Source organism: Scyliorhinus torazame, chromosome 6, assembly GCF_047496885.1.
Source record: "Scyliorhinus torazame isolate Kashiwa2021f chromosome 6, sScyTor2.1, whole genome shotgun sequence".
In the NCBI taxonomy this organism is placed as follows: domain Eukaryota; kingdom Metazoa; phylum Chordata; class Chondrichthyes; order Carcharhiniformes; family Scyliorhinidae; genus Scyliorhinus; species Scyliorhinus torazame.
Window position 1 is genome coordinate 313042210 of NC_092712.1, and position 27801 is coordinate 313070010.

Genomic DNA, 27801 nt, shown 5'->3' on the forward strand with positions numbered 1-27801 from the left:
ATCCCCACTGCTACCCGACCCTCCCGGTCGATGGCAATGGGACAGACCTTTACTTGTCCCCTTCTCCGCTGTGATATTTCTTTATCATGCTGAAATGACCCAGCTTTCGCTTTTTCCCCCAGTCTGGGGTCTCAATTAGATAGTTTACTTCCCCGGGTTTCTGTGCCACTCTGTACGGGCCACTTAGCGTGGCTTGTAAGGGTTCACCTGGCATTGGTAGGAGTGCTAACACATAGTCTCCTGGCTCAGAGGTTCAGACCGTGGCACATTTGTCGGTCAGTTTTTTCATAGCTCTCTGGGAGATTTTCAATGGTTCTTGGGCCACCTCCCAGGCTATTGGTGAGCCGCTCTCAGAACATGGCTACCTGGTCTAACATGGAGAGTTCCTCCTTCTGCTTTAGAAACCTCTCCTTGATTCATTCCAGAGGCCCTCGCACTCGATGCTCGCAAACTAATTCAAATGTAGTAAAACTGGGCGACTCATTGGGTGATTCTCTGGTGGTGAACTTAAGAAAACCTTGTTCTTTATCCCCATCATAGGTTACTCTTGGCAGTACATCCTGATCATTGTTTTCAGGTCTGGTGGTACCGTTCTGGTGCCCCCTGCGACTGTGGGTGAGATACTGAAGATCTCAGCTGGGTCACGCCCAGGTTACCCACCACCTCCAGTAATATCTTGGACATGAAATTTCACCCCTGATTCGGTCTAAAAGCTGGCTGACGCGGGCTTGGGGCTTACGTATACCGAGATGCCGACCATCGCAATTTCGTGACCTGGCTCCAACATTTCCCGACTGTACCTCGATGGCAACACTACATGTCCACTCCTCACTGTCCACTCCTCACTGTCCACTCCTCATTGTCCACTCCTCACCGTCCACTCTTCACTGTCCACTCCTCACCGCCCACTCCTCACTGTCCACTCCTCACCGCCCACTCCTCACTGTCCACTCCTTACTGTCCACTCCTCACCGCCCACTCCTCACTGTCCACTCCTCACTGTCCACTACTCACCGCCCACTCCTCACTGTCCACTACTCACTGTCCACTCCTCACCGCCCACTCCTCACTGTCCACTCCTTACTGTCCACTCCTCACCGCCCACTCCTTACTGTCCACTCCTCACCGCCCACTCCTCACTGCCCACTCCTCACCGTCCACTCCTCACTGTCCACTCCTCACTGTCCACTCCTCACCGTCCACTCCTCACCGTCCACTCTTCACTGTCCACTCCTCACCGTCCACTCTTCACTGTCCACTCCTCACAGTCCACTCCTCACTGTCCACTCCTCACTGTCCACTCCTCACTGTCCACTCCTCACAGTCCACTCCTCACTGTCCACTCCTCACTGTCCACTCTTCACTGTCCACTCCTCACAGTCCACTCCTTACTATCCACTCCTCGCTGTCCACTCCTCACTGTCCACTACTCACCGCCCACTCCTCACTGTCCACTCCTCACTGTCCACTACTCACCGCCCACTCCTCACTGTCCACTCCTCACCGTCCACTCTTTACTGTCCACTCCTCACCGCCCACTCCTCACTGTCCACTCCTCACTGTCCACTCCTCACTGTCCACTCCTCACAATCCACTCCTCACTGTCCACTCCTCACTGTCCACTCCTCACCGCCCACTCCTCACTGTCCACTCCTTACTGTCCACTCCTCACCGCCCACTCCTCACCGTCCACTCCTCACTGTCCACTCCTCACTGTCCACTCCTCACCGTCCACTCCTCACCGTCCACTCTTTACTGTCCACTCCTCACCGCCCACTCCTCACTGTCCACTCCTCACTGTCCACTCCTCACCATCCACTCCTTACTGTCCACTCCTCACCGCCCACTCCTCACCGCCCACTCCTCACCGTCCACTCCTCACTGTCCACTCCTCACTGTCCACTCCTCACCGTCCACTCCTCACCGTCCACTCTTCTCTGTCCACTCCTCACCGTCCACTCTTCACTGTCCACTCCTCACAGTCCACTCCTTACTATCCACTCCTTACTATCCACTCTTCACTGTCCACTCCTCACCGTCCACTCTTCACTGTCCACTCCTCACTGTCCACTCCTCACCGCCCACTCCTCACTGTCCACTCCTCACCGTCCACTCTTCACTGTCCACTCCTCACCGTCCACTCTTCACTGTCCACTCCTCACAGTCCACTCCTCACTGTCCACTCCTCACTGTCCACTCCTCACTGTCCACTCCTCACCGTCCACTCTTCACTGTCCACTCCTCACAGTCCACTCCTCACCGCCCACTCCTCACTGTCCACTCCTCACCGTCCACTCTTTACTGTCCACTCCTCACCGCCCACTCCTCACTGTCCACTCCTCACTGTCCACTCCTCACTGTCCACTCCTCACTGTCCACTACTCACCGCCCACTCCTCACTGTCCACTCCTCACCGTCCACTCTTTACTGTCCACTCCTCACCGCCCACTCCTCACTGTCCACTCCTCACTGTCCACTCCTCACTGTCCACTCCTCACTGTCCACTCCTCACCGCCCACTCCTCACAATCCACTCCTCACTGTCCACTCCTCACCGCCCACTCCTCAGTGTCCACTCCTTACTGTCCACTCCTCACCGCCCACTCCTCACCGCCCACTCCTCACCGTCCACTCCTCACTGTCCACTCCTCACTGTCCACTCCTCACCGCCCACTCCTCACTGTCCACTCCTCACTGTCCACTCCTCACTGTCCACTCCTCACCGCCCACTCCTCACAATCCACTCCTCACTGTCCACTCCTCACCGCCCACTCCTCAGTGTCCACTCCTCACCGTCCACTCCTCACCGCCCACTCCTCACAATCCACTCCTCACTGTCCACTCCTCACCGCCCACTCCTCACTGTCCACTCCTCACTGTCCACTCCTTACTGTCCACTCCTCACCGCCCACTCCTCACCGCCCACTCCTCACCGTCCACTCCTCACTGTCCACTCCTCACTGTCCACTCCTCACTGTCCACTCCTCACCGTCCACTCTTTACTGTCCACTCCTCACCGCCCACTCCTCACTGTCCACTCCTCACTGTCCACTCCTCACCATCCACTCCTTACTGTCCACTCCTCACCGCCCACTCCTCACCGCCCACTCCTCACCGTCCACTCCTCACTGTCCACTCCTCACTGTCCACTCCTCACCGTCCACTCCTCACCGTCCACTCTTCACTGTCCACTCCTCACCGTCCACTCTTCACTGTCCACTCCTCACAGTCCACTCCTTACTATCCACTCCTTACTATCCACTCTTCACTGTCCACTCCTCACCGTCCACTCTTCACTGTCCACTCCTCACTGTCCACTCCTCACCGCCCTCTCCTCACTGTCCACTCCTCACCGTCCACTCTTCACTGTCCACTCCTCACCGTCCACTCTTCACTGTCCACTCCTCACAGTCCACTCCTCACTGTCCACTCCTCACTGTCCACTCCTCACTGTCCACTCCTCACCGTCCACTCTTCACTGTCCACTCCTCACTGTCCACTCCTCACTGTCCACTCCTCACCGTCCACTCCTCACAGTCCACTCTTCACTGTCCACTACTCACAGTGCACTCACCGTCCACTCTTCACTGTCCACTCCTCACCGTCCACTCCTCACTGTCCACTCCTCACTCTCCACTCCTCTGTCCACTCCTCACCGTCCACTCTTCACTGTCCACTCCTCACCATCCACTCTTCACTGTCAACTCCTCACCATCCACTCCTCACTGTCCACTCCTCACTGTCCACTCCTCACTGTCCACTCCTCACCATCCACTCTTCACTGTCTACTCCTCACTGTCCACTCCTCACTGTCCACTCCTCACTGTCCACTCCTCACCATCCACTCTTCACTGTCTACTCCTCACTGTCCACTCCTCACTGTCCATTCCTCACCGTCCACTCCTCACTGTCCACTCCTTACTGTCCACTCCTCACCGCCCACTCCTCACCGCCCACTCCTCACTGTCCACTCCTTACTGTCCACTCCTCACCGCCCACTCCTCACCGCCCACTCCTCACTGTCCACTCCTCACTGTCCACTTCTCACTGTCCACTCCTCACCGTCCACTCCTCACTGTCCACTCTTCACTGTCCACTACTCACTGTCCACTCCTCACTGTCCACTCTTCACTGTCCACTCCTTACTGTCCACTCCTCACTGTCCACTCTTCACTGTCCACTACTCACTGTCCACTCCTCACCGTCCACTCTTCACTGTCCACTCCTTACTGTCCACTCCTCACCATCCACTCTTCACTGTCCACTACTCACTGTCCACTCGTCACCGTCCAGTCTTCACTGTCCACTCCTCACTGTCCACTCCTCACTGTCCACTCCTCACTGTCCACTCCTCACTGTCCACTCCTCACTGTCCACTCCTCACCATCCACTCCTCACTGTCCACTCCTCACCATCCACTCTACACTGTCCACTCCTCACTGTCCACTCCTCACTGTCCATTCCTCACCGTCCACTCCTCACTGTCCATTCCTCACCGTCCACTACTCACTGTCCACTCCTCACTGTCCACTCCTCACTGTCCACTCTTCACTGTCCACTACTCACTGTCCACTCCTCACCGTCCACTCTTCACTGTCCACTCCTTACTGTCCACTCCTCACTGTCCACTCTTCACTGTCCACTACTCACTGTCCACTCCTAACCGTCCACTCTTCACTGTCCACTCCTTACTGTCCACTCCTCACCATCCACTCTTCACTGTCCACTACTCACTGTCCACGCGTCACCGTCCAGTCTTCACTGTCCACTCCTCACTGTCCACTCCTCACTGTCCACTCCTCACCGTCCACTCCTCACTGTCCAATCCTCACTGTCCACTCCTCACTGTCCACTCCTCACTGTCCACTCCTCACAGTCCACTCCTCACTCTCCACTCCTCACTCTCCACTCCTCACTGTCCACTCCTCACCGTCCACTCTTCACTGTCCACTCCTCACCATCCACTCTTCACTGTCAACTCCTCACCATCCACTCCTCACTGTCCACTCCACACTGTCCACTCCTCACGGTCCACTCTTCACGGTCCACTCTTCACTGTCCACTCCTCACTGTCCACTCCTCACTGTCCACTCCTCACCGTCCACTCCTCACTGTCCACTCTTCACTGTCCACTCCTTACTGTTCACTCCTCACTGTCCACTCTTCACTGTCCACTACTCACTGTCCACTCCTCACCGTCCACTCTTCACTGTCCACTCCTTACTGTCCACTCCTCACCGTCCACTCTTCACTGTCCACTACTCACTGTCCGCTCGTCACCGTCCAGTCTTCACTGTCCACTCCTCACTGTCCACTCCTCACTGTCCACTCCTCACCGTCCACTCCTCACTGTCCACTCCTCACTGTCCACTCCTCACTGTCCACTCCTCACCATCCACTCCTCACTGTCCACTCATCACTGTCCACTCCTCACTGTCCCCTGCTCACTGTCCACTCCTCACTGTCCACTCCTCACCGTCCACTCCTCACCGTCCACTCCTCACTGTCCACTCCTCACCGTCCACTCTTCACTGTCCACTACTCACTGTCCACTCGTCACCGTCCAGTCTTCACTGTCCACTCCTCACTGTCCACTCCTCACTGTCCACTCCTCACCATCCACTCCTCACTGTCCACTCCTCACTGTCCACTCCTCACTGTCCACTCCTCACCATCCACTCCTCACTGTCCACTCATCACTGTCCTCTCCTCACTGTCCCCTGCTCACTGTCCACTCCTCACTGTCCACTCCTCACCGTCCACTCCTCACCGTCCACTCCTCACTGTCCACTCCTCACCGTCCACTCCTCACTGTCCACTCCTCACCGTCCACTCCTCAACGCCCACTCCTCACTGTCCACTCCTCACTCCATTTTCTCAACAGCACATCACTGTGGAAGCATTGAGGGACTGCCTGTTCCTCAGCTTCAGTGTGAGCCGTCTGAGCTGATGCTGTGGGTCAACTTGCTGGGCCGCCGCCGAGGAAGATTTATTTATTATGTCCTTCGGGTCTTTAGGCTCCCAGAAAAGGTTTTGGATAACCAAACCAGAGCGTCTTCTGCCTGTAGTGTCACCTCAACCTCCACTGATGGAGCTTGTCTGGCCATAATGCGCATTCCCACGCAGTCAGGGGAAATGCTGGCACTTTCCCCAGCAGCTGCATGGCCCCCTTGACCTCAGTTGAGACCACTAGCGATCTTTGACCTTTGATCCCGCCAAGTCATTGCTGAGAGGCAGGTCAGTCCCCTCAACAGGCAAACTGGGGACGACTCCCACTGTCCCTGGTCCCTACACAAGGTTGGTCTTCAGGTGCACCTGGTATAAGGGAATGGGCACATACCCTCCTTCAATCCCCTTCACCAACACCTTGGCACTTGCTGCACCCCCTGATGGGAAGGTCATGCTTTTCCCAGCAGTACAGTCTGGCTGGCTCCTGTATCCCTCAGTATCATTATACACGTACTCGCCTCTCATGGGGGGAAATGCAATCATTCTTCCATTGGACATAAAACCCTCAGGGTTTATTTAACCTCATCTGAACTCTCCGGAGTGCTCCTACAGGGATTCGCAGCCACAGTCAGAGACACGGCCTGCTCTGCTGTGCTCTCTGACTCCCATTCTCTGCACTGGGTGCCTGGGCCCCGATAAGTCCCATGGCTTTTGCTGTAAGCTCCAGCAGTAGGCCCAGACGTTAAAACGCACAGACCACTTGGCCTCACTTTTTATCTCAGGGCCACCCTTCCTGTCCTGCAGCAACTCACTGAAGCTTCTTCTCCAGCACCTTCCAAACCTGCAACCTCGACCACCTAGAAAGACAAAGGCAGCAGGTGCAGGGGAACACCATCGTCTGCGAGCTTTCCTCCAAGTCATTCACAATCCTGACTTGGAAATATGTCGGCCGCGCCTTCACTGTCGCTGGGTCCAAATTCTGGAACTTTGTCGCTAACAGCAGCGTGGGTGTACCTACACCGCATGGACTGCAGCGGTTCTAGAAGGCGGCTCACTACCAATTAGGTATGGGCAATAAATGCTGGCCCGGCCAACAATGCCCACATTCCTTCGGGCTAACAAAAAAAATACATCTTGCATTTTTTTTCTTCATCGGTGTAGCCTTCGCCTCTGCAATGATTTGATCCTCTCATTGAAAGGCTTAACTTTTCTCTGTGTTTCTGTGGGGTTTCTAGATTAGCTGCCTTCTGAATGATGAACGAATGCCGGCTGACACACAGTTACAGTTTCTGTTGATATTCGTTTCACCTGTGACGTTGGGAAGTATATTTTAAGAACAGTGGCATCTTCACTTAGAATCGCAAATACAACTCAGGCCTGTCTGAAAATGTAGGTCTGCTCCACTTAGCGGTCGGGGGGTGGGGGGGGGGGGGGGGGGGGGGGGGGGGGAGGATTGCTTTTGATATTTTTAAAGTTGGATTTTCTTCGAAGTCACACAGTTACTTTGAGCTGCTGTTGTGTGTGTTTGAAGTGGAGACATATTGCTTTCTTCAGCGGAGGAATACTGCGACAATGATTGATGACTCGGGATTCTCCATGTACTGCGCAGGAGCATATGTTGGTGGGAGGTTTGTCATGACAGACTCAAAATATACTCATGTAAATTGGATATAGTGTTACTGCTGCCATGTGACAATGCCAGAAGTGGAGATGTGTTTATTGTTGTTACGGCTTCTGTATGTTATAATACTGTGCTGCGCAAACATCCATAACTGATACCTTATGCTTTGCGCTCAAAGGGACTGAAAGAGGTTATTTCATGGGGCTTATATAAAACAGAAGATGCTGGATAAACTCAGCAGGTCTGGCAGCGCCTGTACATGAGAGAAACAGAGTTAGCGTTTGGAGTCCAGTGTGACGCTTCATAATAATAATCTTTATTGTCACAAGTAGGCTTACATTAACACTGCCATTTATGGCAGCACGGTAGCACTGAGGCTTCACAGTGCCAGGGTCCCAGGCTCGATTCCCCGCTGGGCCGCTGTCTGTGTGGAGTCTGCACGTTCTCCCCGTGTCTGCGTGGGTTTCCTCCGGGTGCCCCGGTTTCCTCCCACAGTCCAAAGATGTGCAGGTTAGGTGGATTGGCCATGATAACTTGCCCTTCATGACCAAAAAGGGCAGGAGGGGTTATTGGGTTACGGGGATAGGATGGAAGTGAGGGCTTAAGTGGGTGGGTGCAGACTCGATGGGCCGAATGGCCTCCTTAGAACATAGAACATTACAGCGCAGTACAGGCCCTTCGGTCCTCGATGTTGCGCCGACCTGTGAAACCACTCTAAAGCCCATCTACACTATTCCCTTATCGTCCATATGTCTATGTTCTATGCAATGAAGTTACTGTGAAACGCCCCTATTCGCCACATTCCGCCACCTGTTCCAGACGCTGCCAGAGTGGCTGAGTTTTCCCAGCACTTTCTGTTTTTATTTCAGGTTTCCAGCACCTGCAGGATTTTGCTTTTATTTTACTGGGCGGTTTTGCTACCTGCTGCACATGAGTAGGGGGTTGGAGATAATGGCAATCCTCCAAATCTGGTGAACGTGGTACTGGTGTCACATTAGGAAGCCTTGTGGCACAGTGAGAGCCCCCCCCTCCCCCCCACCTCTGCACCAGAAGCCCGTGGTTCGAGTCTGATAATCAGCTTGGGAATTTATTTGCCAAAGGAAAGAAAAAACAGTGCGTGTGTGAGGTTACACTTAAAAAAATGTCACAGTTCTTGCGCTTTTGAGTCAGAAGATTGTGGGTTCAATGCCCACTCCGGGGACTGGAGAACAGAAATCGATGCTGGCTCCCGGTGCGTTACTGAGGGAGTGCTGCACAGTTGAAGCTGCTGACTTCAGATGAGCTGTCAAACTGTGGGTCCTTCTGCTCACTGGCGTGCATGTAAAGGACCCCATAATGCTGTTCAATCGAAGAGCAGGCCGCTATCCATACCTCAATTGACAGATCATAGAAATCATAGAATCCCTACAGTGTGGAAGGAGGCCATTCGGCCCATTGAGTCTGCACTGACCCGCCGCAAGAGCACCCTACCTAGGCCCACTCCCCCTCCCTATCCCCCGTAACCCCACCTAACCGTTGGACACTAGGGGGCAATTTAGCATGGCCAATCCACCTAACCTGCACATCTTTGGGCTGTGGGAGGAAACCGGAGCACCCGGAGGAAACCCACGCAGACACGGGAAGAACGTGCAGACTCCGCACAGATAGTCACCCAAGGCTGGAATTGAAGATCAGGTCATTGTCACATTGCTGGCTGTGGGAGTTTGCTGTGTGCGAATTGCCACTACAACAGTGACCACATTTCACAAATCTCCCCCGCCAAAAAAAATATCCTAAAAGGCGCTAGAGAAATGCAAGTCTTTTCTCTTGTCTATTTCACTGAGCAATGCTTTTAAACAACCAGGTGAGCATTAGACAGAGCTCTAGAGGGCGCTGGTGTAATATCTAGGACCAAATCTTGCTTTTTTTAAAGAAATAAGGCTGTGATTTTAGTGTGTGGCGGGGGGGGGGGGGGGGGGGGAGGGGGGAAGCTTCAGAGAGCACAGAGTGGCGTCTCTCGCCTTCAGTCCGCTAGAGCCTCTCATTCCCAAGTACAGCCAGTGCGGTGACTATGGAGTTGCATGTTCTACAGGGCTAAACACACACCTTGTCCCTGAAAAAGTGATCTGGGAGGGGAGGGAGGAGGGAAGAAGCAGCAAATCTTCATTTACTGGAACCCGGCGAGGATTGTTTTTTTAATTTATTTTTAATTTTTAACAAAAACCACCATCTCCAAAGCAGGTAAGTCATATTTGAAGGATTTTTCACCCCCCCCCCCCCCCAGTTTTGCTCTCTTATGATTGATAATTGTCAGGCTTGCATTTTGGAACTTGGCGAGGGGAAATGTGGTTTTGTGTGCACTTTTCAGGATTTGCAAGTGAGAGATCAAACGTGAAGGGCAGGTGTTGCGATTTCCAAACCCACGATTTTTCTGCCTGTGATACATTTCGCAACCTTCCCAGATGGGGAGATTCTGCGTTCAGCCTAAAGAGATTGTTTAACATCGCCTGGGAACACTTTGTTTACACTTAACTGATAGCCGGGCGCACTCTCATAGCGGAATATTCACTTTGATCCCTCAGTTCTGACCCTTCCAAAAGGCAATTTAGTTGCTGAAGACTTATCCCATCACCTCTAATGGTCAACAAAGTAGCACTGTGATTGGAGGGAAGCTCAAACCCAAAGCAAATCCAGAGTGTCTCAAGTCTGTCTGGAAGATTTGTGTGTTTAAAAGATGGTTTACATAATATTCTACACCAATCAATATATTTACAGAACATTTTAGCGTCACGTTGATCTTTCTCTTATTGTGTGTGAAGTGCAGACATGTTTCGAAACATCATAAATACTTTAGATTGAGGCTGAGAAGCCGGATTGATGGAGAAAGAGAAGGTGTTTGGAGAGCTCCGGGAAGATGTAGAAATCGATTTTTTATGTTTAACAATCAAATCCTGGGGTCAGGTCGTGTTTTCTTTCCGGAGAAGTGGCCCAACTTTTTGCAGGTTTGATCGGAATGAGAAAGATCTCCAAACTTGTCCAGCCAGCCCTATTTCTTTCTCACCCCTCTCTCCCAGTTTGCCATCGAGATCAAGGGCTCGTTAACGTTGTTGCTGCTCTCTCTGCCTTTTCACCGGGGGGTGGGGGGGGGGGGGGGGGGTCAGCCTGGGAATCGAAATTGCTGCATTCAGAATGCACAGCAGAAACCCGGACCTCAAAGCTGAATGCCCGAGCACACAGTCCGTGGGTTTAAACACAACCTGGCTGCCTTTCATTCAACCAATAGTGCAGCCCTGAAGCCGGTGGGGCTTTGCAATTTCTGTGTCAGAAGTTTTGGAGGTGGTGGCAGCAAGTGTTGCACCTATTTTTTTCTATATGAACAGTAATTTAATACACAATCATTTAATTATACCCACCCTCTGGCAAGTTCTGTTACGCTTGTCCATTCGACAGGAAGTATCTGTTCTTTTAAGTTGCACTCATTTATTTATCTGATTAACATTTGCAATCTTTCGCACCGTTTCCACGCGCGTTGTGGCAGAGCAAGGAATGCACAGGATTTGATGTAATTTCAAAAGGCAAGGTCAGAATGATCTGAAGAGACAACAATTGTGCGGGAAGGGACGTGAGAGTGGGACCAACTGAGCTACTCTCACTGAGAGTGGCAACCGTTCTGTGATTCCATCATTTAACATTTGTAAGTTGCCCCTGTTGATACACAGGTTGAAGGGCCATTTCTCAGATGGTTGTTTAACATTCCACTGGGCGAAACACTTGGTTTGAGAGGAACAAATAAAGTCGAGATGGAAAGGAGGGGGGAACAGCATGTTTAAATGTGGAAATAAGTAACACCCGAGAACCACATCTTAGTTGCTTCAATCCGTTCTGGTTCGCCTTTCAAAAACCAGAAGGTGCGGAATCCAGAAAAGTTTGATCTGGATGCTTGCATCGAAACAGAAAATGCCAGAAACAAATCAAAACCCAGATGGCAGCATCTGTGGGCCAGAGAAACAGAGTTAATTGTTTCCGCTCTAACCTGACTCTTAGTCTGCAGTCTGGACTCGAAACGTTTATCTCTGTGTCTCTCTCCCCACACACATGCTGCCAGATCTGCCCGTGTTTACCAACATGTTCTGTCCTCTATTTCGGATTTACAACATCCGCAACATTTTGCTTTTAATCTTTGATACTGAATTGAAACTTAAAAAAAAAGAAAATATCATGTTGCCAATTTGCCCTCCCCCAAAAAGTGATACTTTCCTCTCCCAACCAGCTTCAACAAGGAAATGAGAGGAGCCTCCTCATTTTCTGAACTAAAAGATAGCAGAATAAGGTCACAAATTCAATTATTCCGAGAAAAATGGGTTTCATTAAGCAGTTAGAGAGCAGGGTGGTGAGTTCACCAGTGGAGTGTGGGTTGTATTTCATATTAATCGCCCAATAAACTGGCACTGAGCTGTCGGTGTTAAGACAACACTTTTTAATCTCTGATATTGAGGGACTCCTGGTTGCTGACACATTTTTTGGCTGTCCATAACTCTGCACTGACTGATGATCCGACGAGATGCTACCAAAGGTGGGTTGAGGGCTGGTGAATGGGTTGTCAACAGGGTTTGGTAGGAGTTGGAGTGAGGGAGGGGGGCAAGAGGGGTGGGGGGTAGGGAGGGAAACCCTGCACGGTTGTTTATCAAAGCACGTTGCAAAAATGTGGTCCATCTACATTGGATCCCCTTCCAATGTTTCTCCGAATCATACACCTGATGGGATTTTGACAAGGGTTTGTATGGCGCAGGGGCTGAGAAATGTCCCTGTGAAAGGATCCTTGTCAACGTCGCGCGGGATTTTCTCTGTAACATGTTACTATTGACAGATAAGAGAAGATGATGCCATCCGAGATGGTCTGTTTCCATATTGGTAGCGAACTGGTATAATTCACAAAACACTATTAACAAGCAGTGATGGGAGTGTCTGTGGTTAATCTTGCAATATTGGAACAACTCGAGATCAGACAAGCTCAAATTAAAACATGCTAAAAAGTTTCATTCCTTCCCATCCAGTCGGGCTGAAGTGCTGTCATAGAAATCTGTATGTCGAATCATAGAATGCTGACAGTACAGAAGGAGGCCATTCAGCCCATAGAGTCTGCACCCACCCTCTGAAAGAGCACCCTCCCCAGGCCCACTCCCTCGCCCTATCCCCATGACCCCACCTAACCTTTGGACTCTGAAGGGGGGAATATAGCCTGTCCAACCCACCTAACCTGCACATCTTATATGTTAACAGTTTAACAATCAGATACGCGTCCTGTGCTCTGTTTCGCGGGGATTGGGTCAGCTCTCTGCAGTAACGCCTGACCTGTCCTCAACTCACTGCGTTTTTCCAACTATTAGATGAAGATTCAATGGGACAGATCGTGCTGGATGGAGTGAGGCATCTCCTAACATGCACCGCCAATGAGACTTCTCTCTTTCGCATTACGACTTGGTGGAATTGTCAGCTGATACTGACCGGGGTGGGGGGGGGGGAGGTGAGGGCAATACAACATTCAGGGCCTCACAGAACCAACTCCTTAACCAATCAGACCTAAGGTTTGGGGAAGAAATAGAAGAGCAACAGAAAGAGACGGCGAATTAAGAATTAAATTAGAAAGAGAAATAAAGAAAGGGGAAGGAGACTGGATTGAGAGAGAGAAATAATATAGAACAGAAAAGTAAGGGGACAATTGAACGGGGACGTTTATTAAACCCTCTAATAACTTACGACGCACAGGGAATGAGGTTGAACAATCTAAATGGTGCTTTTCCTGGGCTGTCGAGGGTGCATTAACAATTGCCATTCAAATGATACTTATGCTGCTAAATTCCAGCCTTAACCATGTCATGGTGAAAAATAACGGGGAGATAAGGGCGCGATGCTTTTAGTGTGAAGCAAATTATGAGGAGATGGAAATTAACAAGGACATTCACACATATCTCTTAATCCCCTGAACCGCTGCCGGATTTGAGGTTAGTAACGGTCTGTGTCGTGTTATTTTTCCGAACATGATTCAGCTGAATATTTGGTTTGAATGATGTTTGCTTCCTGGGCTTCAGACGTTATTTTCCCGTCTGGATTCCGCATTCTCTGAGAGAATTCTGCTGCCAAACCCATATTGGATTTACACCTTTCAAGGGGCATTTTAACCCCCGGGATCTTCAATGATGCTGCTGGTTTTCAACTCAACACAACTTTGCCGTGATTGGCAATCCCATCCCCTACTACCCTCCGATCGTAGAATCATAACGTACAGCAGAAATGCTACATGAACATTGGCGTTTTCATCAACATAGAGCATAACCTATCACACCCAATCTGCTGGAAGTTGGGATTTGGAGTCGTTTGAATTCTTGGCTGAAAAATAAAATGAGCCAGGAGGTGAAGCAGAAGCAAGATTTATCCGTTTGGTAGGGAGGAGAAAGGAATTGGCAACAGAGCAAAAGTAATTGGAATGGTTGTATTACATGTTTGAACTCAGCAACTAACAAGAGAGAGCTAAAGAGACTGTGGTGAGATTGTTTACTGTAGTTGTTACTTGCATACTATGAAAATTTCAGTCATCTTGGTAATGGGCTGTATTCTATAGGTGAATGGGACCTATTAATGCCCCATTGTGATAGAAAGCGTTTTTGTAAGTTCAGTGTATATATATATTCAGCTCCCATGGTCACCGTCCGCATTTTAAAACTATTTAAGTTATTGCACCTCAATTCCATCTTGGGATATCTTGCCCCATAACAATCAATTAAATTATAAAATAAAATGTCTGGGAATGATTATAAGGCTGTATTTTAATTGAGTTGACCTTCTCCCCATTAACTGCTCAATAAATGATCACATTGTCACTCACTGCCAGCCATTTACTCCCCTATACACAGTTACTACAAGAGAGGCTTGATTGCTTCTTACCTTTGTTGGGAGGCACGTAATGTTGTCCAATCGAGCTAGAAGAATTCTTGTTTTTCAGACTCTATTGCATCTGTGTTTCAGAAAATAAGGGTGGGGGCATTTTGGAAGCTAACTTGAATCCTGGTGGCATGTGATGTTTGTAAATGTAGTGAGTATTCCTGTTCTGGATGATTGGGGAAAGAATCAACAGTAACAAACCCATACTCTGTGGTACCAATGTGGACAGATCAGGGGCGCGATTCTCCACTCCCACGCTGGTTGGGAGAATCGCCTGGGCCTACAAAATTTCCGGGGACGCCGGTCCAATGCCCTCCCGTGATTCTCCCAAGCGGCGGGAACGGCCCGGTCGAGTTTCGCGGGCCGCAGGCCGGAGAATCGCCGGAGACACCGAAAATGGCAATTCTCCGGCACCCCCGCTATTCTGAGGCCCGGATGGGCCGAGCGGCCAGGCCAAAACGGCGGGTTCCCCCCGGCGCCATCCACACCTGGTCGCTGCAGTCGTGGGCGGTGCGTGAACGCTGGGGGGGGGGCGGCCTGTGGGGGGGGGGCGAGGGGGGATCCTGCACCGGGCTTTACCTGGAATGTGGGGTGGCCCGCGATCGGTGCCCACCGAATCACGGCTGGCCGCTGGGAGAATCGTCGCTCACCGTCGCGAGCGACGATTCTCCGGCCCGGACGGGCCGAGCGGCCTGCCCAACACGACAGGTTCCCGCCGGCGCCGTCCACACCTGGTCGCTGCCGGTGGGAACAGCGCGGGAACGCTGGGGGGGGGAGGCGGCCTGTTGGGGGGGGGCGAGGGGGGGTTTCTGCACCGGGGGGGGGCTCAAAAGGGGCCAGGCCCGCCATCGGTGCCCACCGATCAGCAGGCCAGCCTCTCTGAAGGAGGACCTCCTTTCCTCCGCCGCCCCGCAAGATCCATCCGACATCTTCTTGCGGGGCGGCTGCGGGGAGAACGGCAACTGCGCATGCACGGATGACGTCGTTTACGCGGGCCGGCCGTGTCATTTACACGGCGCCACTTTTACGCGGCGCCAAGGCCCGGCGCGCGTAAAGGGGGCTGGGAACGGCCTCCGTCGCCGGAGTGAAACACTCCGGTTTTCACTCCGGCGTCGGCACTTAGTCTCCCGATGGGAGAATTGCGCCCAATGTTTGCATATCATTAGTGGACACTCCCGCGATGCTCCACCTCCGATGGGCCGAGTTCCCGGCGGCGAGGCCCACGTGCGTTCTCACAAATCGTGAACCTGGCGTGGTGGCTGCTGAGAGAGGGCGGACGGACCGTGCCCAGCACCGCCATCCTTCGCCGACTGCCGTGCTGCTGGCTGGGGGGCTTTGCCAAGGCCGGGGGGGGGCTAGTGAGGGGGGTTGGCCAGGAGGTGGGTTGTGGGGATGGGGCGGAAGGGTACGCAACACCAATACTGCAACCAGCAAGGCAGCCATGCAGATGCGCCTGCCACTGACAGCCCGCTTCAAGCCCGGTGCCCTGGATTGTATTGGGGCGGGGAGTGGGGTGGGTGGGGTGCCCTGGGGTGCCCTCTCGCCCCAGCCGATCCATCAGCTGTTTGGGCGCTCCAGCACAACCTGTCCTATCTTTGCGGCAGCGATCAGCGTGTGTGTGTGTTTGTGTGGGTGTATAGTGTTCGCGCGGCTGCATCTTGTCAGCCCTGCGAGTGTCCATCACGGACCTGGCGATTCCCGCACCATTGTTCGTGTGTTCTGCGGGTGCTCCACGCGGCGCCGGTCTAGCCCCTCACCGGTAGCAAAATCGGTGCAGGTGTGGCGCCGATTTCAATGACGTGAAACTGTACGGATTCTCCGTTGACGTCAACGCTTAACTCAGAAACGGAGAATCCAGCCCTTGATGTGGCCAGATTCTGCTGTCAGGAATAACACTGAGGCTAAAGGATTTCTGTGTGCCAATTGTGTGCCAATGGTGCAGCAACTTAAGATGAGGAGCAAGTTTAACGAGTGGTTGCCCTGTTCTCCAAGGCTCCGAATGCCCTGGTTTCCCCTCGCAACCTTATCACCACTGGGCAACTTGCCCTTTTGAGCTGAAGGGTCGAGCCTCACTAATGATGCTGCGAGGTGCCCATCACAGCAAAATCTGACCCAGTAACATCACGGACAGAATTAGTTCTTCCTCTCTGAATCTATATTCACATCGAGGCAATCCCACACCAGTATCTAAGTAGGTCAAGGGAAACAATAGCACTGCAATTGCTTTCTTTGTGCTGTGTCAAAGCATTCCGCTTTACTGAGTGGCAGCTTATTCTTCACTTTTGCGTGTTTGTTCAGGCACCAAATGTTCACGCTGCCTTTGTGAGACTCTCTGGTGGTTGATGGATCATCCCATTGCTATGATGAACGAGTGTTCAGTGAAGAGACCAATTGTTCGTGGTCTGGGTTGCTTCATATGTGATGTCAAATCAAATCTTGATTTGCAGGTGTTCCACGGTGTTCCAGCAAATGTTCCACGGGAGGCTATCAGAGGGGCGGGTGAAGACTTTACCTTCCTCGCTTACCCTGCACGGACCTGACTCTCTTTTCCTCGAGTGTTGAGATTGCACAGCGACAGATATTTCTCCTCTTGGATCTAGCGAATAGTGGGGTCTAGCTCACAGGCTCAGAGATTCGCTTTCAGAATGTCTTCGTACCTGGGTTTGGGAGGCCCTATGATGAGTGTTCCCATGGTCAGCTAGCAGTGCCATTCCTCTGTGCAAACCACACAGCCGACCCGATGAAGCAGAGCTCTGAGCATGTTCCCCATAACAGGTTTTGGGGGACTTTGGCCTGCCTCTTGATTTGGCGATGGGTCATAATCAGCGAAGAATGTATTTAATTGCTGTATGTGATCATAGAATCCTTACAATGTAGAAGGAGGCCATTCGGCCCATCGAGTCTGCACCGACCCTCTGAAAGAGCATCCTACCTAGGCCCACTCCCTCGCCCTATCCCTGCAACCCCACCTTACCCGCACATCAAGGGGCAATTTTATCATGGCCAATCCACCTAATCCATCTTTGGTCTGTGGGAGGAAACTGGACGGTAGGTTGTCCATGGTGATGTTGGGAGGTTGTCCAGGCCTCACAGCCACAGAGAGGCGATGTGAGACCCACTGCCTGTTTTCCTTTTTAATTCATTCATGGGATGCCAGTGTTGTGGGCATTTGTTGCCCATCCCTAATTGCCCTTGAACTGAGCTAGGCTATTTCAGAGAGCAGTTAAGAGTCAACCACATTGCTGTGGGTCTAGAGCCAGACTGGGTAAGGATGGCAGATTTCCTTCCCTAAAGGACGTTAATGAACCAGATGTTTTTTTACAACAATCGACAATGGCTTCCAGGTCGGCATTAGACTTTTAAATTCAAATATTACCACCTGCGTGGGTTTCGAACTCGGGTCCCCAGACCCTGGGTCTTTGGATCACTCGTCCGGTGAAAATACCAGGACACCACTGCCTCCCCGATCTGTTTTCCGACGAACTCCATGAGCTTGTTTTTACCAGGTGCTGGGCGATTTCTCTGCGGTGAGTATTAAATTGGAGTTTCTGGATGGCCCATTGGTCTTTCGATTGAGAAACTGAGAAATACAGACCAGCACAGCTCCAGGCTTGATCCCCGGTCTGTCTTGAACAAGTTGCTCTAAGCTTGGAGAGTCTTGCATTTAGATAGCGTTTTTCACCACCACCTGACACCTCAAAGTGCTTCATGGAAAACGATGTGCTTTGGAAGTGTAGTGATTGTTGTAATGTAGGAAAGGCAACAGCCAGATTCCTCAAAGCTAACTCCCAACAAACAGAAAGGCAAAAGTGACCAGATAATCTGTTTTATGATGTTGATTGGAGGACAAATATTGGTCAGGACACTAGGGATAACTCCTTTTGTCCGTATTCAAAATAGTGTCGTGAGATCTTTTACATCCACCTTACATGGCTGCCGGGGTTTTGGTTTAATGCCTCATCCAAAAGACGGAAATAGTTGGAATTGGATTGGATTGGATTTGTTTATTGTCACGTGTACCGAGGTACAGTGAAAAGTATTTTTCTGCGAGCAGCTCAACAGATCATTAAGTACATGAAAAGGAAATAAAAGAAAATACATAATAGGGCAACACAACATATACAATGTAACTACATAAGCACTGGCATCGGATGAAGCATACAGGGTGTAGTGTCAATGAGGTCAGTCCATAGGAGGGTCATTTAGGAGTCTGGTGACAGTAGGGAAGAAGCTGTTTTTGAGTCTGTTCGTGCGTGTTCTCAGACTTCTGTATCTCCTGCCTGATGGAAGAAGTTGGAAGAGTGAGTGAGCTGGGTGGGAGGGATCTTTGATTATGCTGCCCGCTTTCCCCAGGCAGCGGGAGGTGTAGATGGAGTCAATGGATGGGAGGCAGGTACGTGTGATGGACTGGGCGGTGTTCACGACTCTCTGAAGTTTCTTGCGGTCCTGGGCCGAGCAGTTGCCATACCAGGCTGTGATGCAGCCTGATAGGATGCTTTCTATGGTGCATCTGTAAAAGTTGGTAAGGGTTAATGTGGACTTGCCAAATTTCCTTAGTTTCCTGAGGAAGTATAGGCGCTGTTGTGCTTTCTTGGTGGTAGCGTCGACGTGGGTGGACCAGGACAGATTTTTGGAGATGTACACCCCTAGGAATTTGAAACTGCTAACCATCTCCACCTCGGCCCCGTTGATGCTGACAGGGGTGTGTACAGTACTTTGCTTCCTGAAGTCAATTACCAGCTCTTTAGTTTTGTTGGCATTGAGGGAGAGATTGTTGTCGCTACACCACTCCACTAGATTCTCTATCTCCCTCCTGTATTTGAGATCCGGCCCACTATGGTCGTATCGTCAGCAAACTTGTAGATGGAGTTGGGACCAAGTTTTGCCACGCAGTCGTGTGTGTTCAGGGAGTAGAGTAGGGGGCTAAGTACGCAGCCTTGCGGGGCGTCGGTGTTGAGGACTATTGTGGAGGAGGTGTTGTTGTTTATTTTTACTGATTGTGGTCTGTTGGTATGAAAATCGAGGATCCAGTTGCAGAGTGGGGAGCCAAGTCCTAGGTTTTGGAGCTTTGATATGAGCTTGGCTGGGATTATGGTGTTGAAGGCGGAGCTGTAGTCAATAAATAGGAGTCTGATGTAGGAGTCCTTGTTTTCGAGATGCTCTAGGGATGAGTGTAGGGCCAGGGAAATGGTATCTGATATGGACCGGTTGCAGCGGTATGCGAATTGCAGTGGATCAAGGCATTCTGGGAGTATGGAGGTGATGCGCTTCATGATCAACCTCTCGAAGCACTTCATTACGACTGAAGTCAGGGCCACTGGTCGGTAGTCATTGAGGCATGGTGCCTGGTTCTGCTTTAGTACCGGTATGATGGTGGTCTTCTTGAAGCAGGTGGGGACCTCGGAGTGGAGTAGGGGGCAGGTTAATGATGTCCGCGAATACCTCTGCCAGCTGGTCCGCGCAGGCTCTGAGTGCACGACCAGGGATCCCGTCCGGGCCCGTCGCCTTCCGAGGGTTCACTTTCAGGAAGGCCAATCTGACTTTGGAAGCTGTGATGGTGGGTATGGGTGAATTATGGGCTGCTGGGGCACTCGACAGCGGATTGTTGGTTACCTGCTCGAACTGCTACAATACTACAATGGTCTCAATGTCCCTGAGTTAACTAGGGCGAAACAGGCTGAGATTTCCACGGGCCTTCAGTGAATGACCAGCATTGAAAGTGGAGGTTAAAGATGAAATGACGCTGGCGTATGACCACTCCTAGGCTCAAATAAATGCTCAACCTTGTTGTCCAGGCACATAAATAATATTAAAGCACTTAAGGATGCCTGATGCCCAATTTTAGCCATGAGGAAAGATTGGAAAGGACGGGGTTATTTTCCTTGGAAAAGAGGAGGATTGAGGTGTATGAAGTTGAGAGGCTGGATTCTCCGCCGGCGGGATGCTCCATTCTGCCGGCAGCCCGGGGGTTTCCCGACGGCGTGGGGCTGCCCCACAATGGGAAACCCCATTGTCTGGCCGGCGCAATGGAGCATCCCGCCGGCGGGGCGAGACAGAAATGTGGCGCGGCGGGACGGAGAATCCAACCCCTGGAGTCTGGATAAGATGGATAGGAAGGACCCGATAGAGATCGATAACGTGGGGGAATTGATTTATGACACTTGGTGGTAGGATTAGAGGGGGGCTGAGGAGAATTTCTTTTCACCCAGTGGATGGGGGGAGGGTGGTGGTGTAGATGGCACTGACTGAGAAGGTCAGTAGAGGCAGAAACCCTCACGACATTCATAAAGTGCTTGGTTATGCACTTGAAGTGTCATAAACTACAAGGCCAAGGACTCAAAGCTGGGAAGTGGGATTAGGCTGGGTGCATTATGGTTCAGCTGGCATAGACATGATGGGCCAACTGGCTTCCATCCGTGTGGCAAATCGTCTATGTTCAACTAATATCCAAACAAAGAATCTCTGTCTTTGGGCGAGGGGGGGGGGGGAATTGGCAGAAAAAATAGGCAAATAAAGTCGCAGTTTTGAGGTGTAGTACCTCATGCCTGTCCAGAGGATTTTGGGTGGTTACTAGTGTTCTATTCCGGAAAGCCAATTGGTGAAGAATGCTACTGGAGACAATCTTTGCTTCGTCTTACAGAGTGAGACATTACAAGCGTATGCCGCCTAACTCAGTCACACCATGGCCTCAATAAAGTGTTCACAGGTGAAACCCCAGTTGATGCCCACCGTCTGCATACAATGAAACACAACTGACACACAATTAATTAACAACGAAAATGGGTAGCGTCACAGAAAAAGAGCTGGATTAGTGGAAGGAGGGAAGAAAAAATACATTTTTACCACAGAATTTTTGTTAAAATACATGTTGATTAGTGGATAAACTTTTAAAAACTAGATCAGCAAAACCAACCATTTGTATTGGGGAGCGGAGTGACTTGGATTTATTCAGCCACGTAAAAATGAGATTCTTTTTTAAACCGTGCTAGCAATTTAAAAATCTTTTTTTTGGCTCCTACGTGATCGCAACATCTTCCAAGGTTTACCTTCAATTGAATCCCGGGTTATTATTTTCCCAAATGATTGCTGATTTTGACATCGTCAGAGTTCATCACAGGGCCAAGAATAATAATTCATTGGCACGCAATACCTGGAGAATCCATTGATGTGCAATCCAACCTTGAAGTTCGAAGTGTGTCTTGTGAGGACATTTGAAGGATTTACGACCATGCAATCCTGAGCACCTTTTTGGTATCCGTACTCCAGACATGTCCCTCTCTGGAGTTCAGAATATCAATTAGGGAAGTTCAGAAATGTCATCAGATCAGACACCAGAATTCGGAGCCTCACATCACAGATGACAAGTGAAGCCCTCCTGATCTATATTAGTTGGAGGGTCAGATACAGATGGAGATTATTATCTGGCTCAGCAGATGGATGATTCAGAATGTTGAATTACGATTAACTGCTGTCGCTCACGTAAGATGGTCATCTGAGATCATGTCAATGAACCAGCGTGAACGGTGAGGAGTATAATTCTAAACAGCACAATGATAATGAGCATGGAGATTATGATTAATTATCACGTCTCCCATTGTTTTGATGATCAAATCAGATGCAGTCGTGGTAGAATTTTGAAATGCAATTTCTGAGGATTGTCCCTTTCATGATCTTTATCACTCATGACAGAATTTGACAATTCACTGTGAGTATTCATGGTCTTTGCATATGCGAGTTCATGATTAATCATAATTACTTATTCATTTATATTGAGTTGGGCTGGATCTCACTGTGCAATGCCTTTAGGGTTAGGAGTAGGGACGCAGAGGTGGTGAGAGTTGGCAGGTTATTAATCCTGATTCTGACACAAGCACGATGGATTTGGCCCGGTTCAGTTCAAGACCCAAGCGGAACATCAATCACTTTGGTCTGGTGCTGTCAATTTGATCACTTTTAATTGTACTACGTGTGGGTCTGAGTATCCACGATGAACATCACACCAAGGAGTAAGCTGTTCAGTTCTGCAGCATCTGGCCCAGATGTGCAATCTACATTGATCATCACTGTTCAAGGAACTAATGAAATATCGGCCCCCACCCTGATTTGTGACTGTCCTTTTTTAAAAATCACTGTGTCCCCTGCCATTGCAAGATGGCCATTGGTGGCACACACGCATTTGGCCACACGTGTACTGAATACTTTGTTGTCAGGCGCAGAATCTATCTCACCAGCTGAAGGAGACACGTGCCAGTTGGAAGCTGTTCACCCAGTTTGGGGGAGGGGGGGGGGGGTGGGGACGAAAAATATTAAGGAAATCAAATGAGATAAAGAAAACTGCCAGGGACCCCGGAGAGATTCAGTTGTTCTTCCCGCCTGCCATTGGAAGGGTTTGCAGGCTGAAACTCCAACTGTTTGTCTACCTTGTGAACCCATCTTCTCTGCCAACAAGCCCTGGAGTGGGACTGGAACCAGGAGCTCCTGGTTCAGAGGCAGGAACGCTACCCACTGCGCGACAGGACCTCGCCTTTCCGTTTTAGGCATTCTCAATTGATGCTTCTGTAATTAAGACACATTTCGGGGGATAATTTTCAAACTGGTGCTGACTTTAATGTCCATCTGAGGTCCATTTTAAAAATCAATTTTATCTTACCTCCAAATGATGTTGCTGAAACAGCTTCAGACTTCCTGATTATGTACCATGTGCTGCTCTACTGTTGCACCCACATGCCGCACCATCGCATGCCCACGTGCCGCACCAGTGCATGCCCGTGTGCCGTACCGTTATGTGCACACGTGCTGTACCGTTATGTGCACACGTGCCGTACCGTTATGTGCACACGTGCCGTACCGTTATGTGCACACGTGCTGTACCGTTATGTGCACACGTGCCGTACCGTTATGTGCACACGTGCCGTACCGTTATGTGCACACGTGCTGTAATATTCTGCCAAGGTTGTTGCTAATTTGATTTTGATATGAAAACTTCCGTAACACTGTGGGCAGAGAATCGCCGGGGGCGGCGTGAATCCCGCCCTGCCGCTCTGACGCTGGCTGCCAAATTCTCCGGCGCCGGTCTTCTGGCGGCGGCGGGGATCGTGCCGCGCTGATCGGGGGCCATTGGCAGTGGCCCCCCCCCCCGGCGATTCACTGGTCCCCGATGGGCCGAGCAGCCGCCCGCTTTCGGCCAGTCCCGCCGGCGTGGACTAGACCAGGTCCATACCGGCGGGACCTGGCTCTGAGGGCGGCCTGCGGAGTCCTCGGGGGGTGGGGGGGGGGGGGGGAACGGTGGCCTGGCGCGCGATCGGGGCCCACCGATCTGCGGGCGGGCCTGTGCCGTGGTGGCACTCTTTCCCTCCGTGTCGGCCTGTGGAAAGCTCCGCCATGGCCGGAGTGGAGAAGAAACCCCCCAGCGCGTGCGCAGGAATCACGGCAGCGGTTCTGGGAATGCTCCTGCGCATGCGCCAACTCGCGCCGGCCGGCGGAGGCCCTTCGCCGCCGGTTGGCATGGCGCCAACCGCTCCAGCGCCGGCCTCACCCCCGAATGGGTGGAGGATTCCGCACCTTCCGGCGGCCCGACGCCGGAGTGGCTCACGGCCCTCTTTGGCGCCAGTATAGCCTGCCCGCCGGATTCTGGAGAATTCCGGCCTTTGTTTCCCTACGTGGACAGCGGATACTTGGGAACACCACCACCTGGAGTCACTCACCACCCTGACTTGGAAATATATCGCCCGTTCCCTCACTGTCGTTGAGTCAAAATCCTGGAACTCCCTCCCTAACAGCACAGTGGGTGTACCTACACCACGTGGATTACAGCGGTTCAAGAACGCAGCTTGCCACTGCTTCTCAGAGGCAATTAGGGATGGGTAACAAATGCGGACCGAGCCAGTGACACCCACATCCCATGAAAGCTTAAAAATGTAAATAGACATCAATCAATATAGCCAGGGCAGTGCCGGTCAATGTACCTACGCAGATTCAATTCCAAACACTGAGAAGAAGAGGAACAAAGGGCTGATTAGAGCAAAATTGGGGAGGATGACAATTATTGATTCTGTTCCTAAAATAACCAGAAATCATGAGGTGCATTAACATGAAGAAGAATATATTAACACGAGGAAATGATAAATTGAATTAGGAAAGCAATTTATAGCAAAATATGATGAGTGTTTAATGCTGACATGCACTAATTGATGAGTCACAGCAATTTAATACAACTAATAACTGACTGAGATAGTGTAATCTGAACCATAAAATTAAAGGCATCAGTAATGGAAGGCAGATATTATTTGAACTTAAATTCCACACATGTTCATTTGAAACTTTAACCATTTAGGCAACAGGAGGCAGTTTGGAGAAGTAATTCAGGAAATCTTTAATAAGTTGTAGATACCGACTAAAGACGGGTCTGGGTTTTGACCATAAGAGATAGGAGCAGAATTAGGTCACTCGGCCCATCGAGTCTGCTCCGCCATTCAATCATGGCTGATATTTTTCTCATCCCCGTTCTCCTGCCTTCTCCCCATAACCTCTGATCCCCTTATTAATCATGAACCTATCTATCTCTGTCTTAAAGACACTCCGTGAATTGGCCCCCACAGCCTTCTGCGGCAAAGAGTTCCACAGATTCACCACCCTCTGGCTGACGAATTTCCTCCTCATCTCTGTTTTAAAGGATTGTCCCTTTAGTCTGAGATGGTGTCCTCTGGTTCTAGTTTTTCTGACAAGTGGAAACATCCTCTCCATGTCCACTCTATCCAGGCCTCGCAGTATCTTGTAAATTTCAATAAGATCCCCCCTCATCCTTCTAAACTCCAACAAGTGCAGACCCAGAGTCCTCAAATGTTCCTCATACAACAAGTTCTTTATTCCAAGGATCATTCTTGTGAACCTCCTCTGGACCCTTTCCAAGGCCAGCACATCCTTCCTTAGATACGGGGTCCACAACTGCTCACAATACTCCAAATGGTGTCTGACCAGAGCCTTATTCAGCCTCAGAAGTACATCCCTGGTCTTGTATTCTAGCTCTCTTGACATGAATGCCAACATTGCATTTGCCTTCCTAACTACCAACTGAACCTGCACGTTAACCTTAAGAGAATCGTGAACAAGGACTCCCAAGTCCCTTTGTGCTTCTGATTTCCGAAGCATTTCCCCATTTAGAAAATAATCTATGCCTAAATTTCTCCTTCCAAAGTGCATAACCTCACACTTTCCCACATTGTATTTCATTTGCCATTTCATTGCCCATTCTCCTAGCCTGTCCAAATCCTCTGAACCCCCTTGCTTCCTCAATACTACCTGCCCCTCTACAGATCTCTGTATCATCTGCAACTCAGCAACAGTGCCTTCAGTACCTTCTTCCAGATTATTAATGTATATTGTGAAAAGTTGTGGTCCCAGCACAGATCCCTGAGGCACACTACCAGTCACCGGCTGCCATCCTGAAAAAGACCCCTTTATCCCCACTCTCTGCCTTCTGCCAGTCAGCCAATCCTCTATCCATGCCAGGATCATACCCTGAACATCATGAGCTCTTAACTTAATTAACAATCTCCTATGCGGCACCTTGTCAAAGGCCTTCTGGAAATCTAAATAAATCACGTCCACTGGTTCTCCTTTGTCTAACTTCCTTGTTACCTCCTTAACGAACTCTAACAGATTTGTCAGACACGACCTCCCTTTGACAAAGCCGTGCTGACTCAGTCCTATTTTACCATGCACTTCCAAGTACTTCGCGATCTCATCTTTAATAACAGACTCTAAAATCTTACCAATGACCGAAGTCAGGCTAATCGGCCTATAATTTCCCGTCTTCTGCCTCCCTCCCTTTTTAAACAGTGGTGTTACATTAGCCACCTTCCAGTCCTCTGGACCCTGCCTGCCTCCAGTGATTCCTGAAAGATCACCACCAATGCCTCCACAATTTCCTCAGCTATTTCTTTCAGGACCCTGGGGTGTAGTCCATCCGGTCCAGGTGACTTATTCACCTTGAGGCCTTTCAGTTTCCCCAGAACCTTCTCCTTAGTAATGGTCACTACACTCACCTCTGCCCCCTGATTCTCCTGGAGCTCGGGCATCCCACTGGTGTCTTCCATTGTGAAGACTGATGCAAAGTAACAATTCAGTTCATCTGCCATTTCTTTGTTTCCTATTATTACTTCTCCAGCCACATTGTCCAGTGGTCCAATGTCTATTTTTGCCTCTCTCTTACCTTTTATATATTGAAAAAATCTCTTCCTATCTTCCTTTATATTACTAGCTAGCTTGCACTCATACTTCATCTTCTCCCACCTTATTGCTTTTTTAGTTGTCCTCTGCTCGCTTTTAAAGGCTTCCCAATACTCTGGTTTGCCACTAATGCTCGCCACTCTGTATGCTTTTTCTTTAGCCTTTATGCTGTCCTTGACATCCCTCGACAGCCATGGGTGCCTTGTCCTCCCCTTAGCATGTTTCCTCCTCCTTGGGATGAATTTCTGCTATACCTCGCTCATAACCACCAAAAACTCCTGCCATTGCTGTTCCACTGTCTTCCCTGCTGGGCTCCTATTCCAATCAACTCTGGCCAGCTCCTCCCTCATGTCTTTGTAGTTACCCTTATTTAATTGTAATACCGTTACATCTGATTGCAGCTTCTCCCTCTCAAACCGCAGGGTAAATTCTATCATATTGTGGTCACTGCTCCCTAAGGGCTCCTTCACCTTAAGTTCCCTAATCAAGTCTGCCCCATTATACATCACCAAATCCAGGATTGCCTGTTCCCTAGTTGGCTCTGTCACAAGCTGCTCCAAAAAACCATCTCTTAGACATTCCACAAATTCCATTTCTTGGGATCCACTACCAACCTGATTTTCCCAGTCCACCTGCATATTGAAGTCCCCCATGATTATTGTAATATTGCCTTTTTTACATGCCTTTTCTATCTCCTGATTTATTTTCTGCCCACATCCTGACTACTGCTAGGGGACCTGTACATAACTCCCATCAGGGTCTTTTTACCTTTGCGATTCCTCAACTCTACCCACAGAGTTCTATGCCTTCTGATCCTATATCGCTACTTGCTATCGATTTACCTTCATTCCTTACTAACAATGCAACACTGCCCCCTTTGCCCATCTGCCGGTCCTTTCGATAGGACATATATCCTTGAATACTTAGATCCCCTTGCAGCCTTCTCTGTCTTACACTTTCCCCCTTACTGCTTTTTGTTTCTGGTCCCGTTTTACTTCCTTCCGACTTCCTGCATCGGTTCCCATCCCCCTGCCACATTAGTTTAAACCCTCCCCAACAGACACTAGCAAACACCGCCCCCCAGGA

General features: G+C 50.4%; 1 protein-coding gene across 5 annotated transcripts in view; it reads left to right on the plus strand.

The window, feature by feature from the left end:
- Nucleotides 1-9568: 9568 nt before the first annotated feature.
- The window catches only part of LOC140425604 (copine-4), a 620467-nt gene continuing 602234 nt past the window's right edge, over nucleotides 9569-27801 (plus strand). For 3 of the 5 annotated variants that reach the window (XM_072510092.1, XM_072510095.1, XM_072510097.1), the window contains exon 1: nucleotides 9569-9789. The gene's annotated coding sequence lies outside the window, so the exon portion shown is untranslated. Of the gene's footprint in view, nucleotides 9790-13527; nucleotides 13551-27801 lie in introns of those variants that run through there. The other 2 variants (XM_072510090.1, XM_072510091.1) reach the window with 2 other exon arrangements.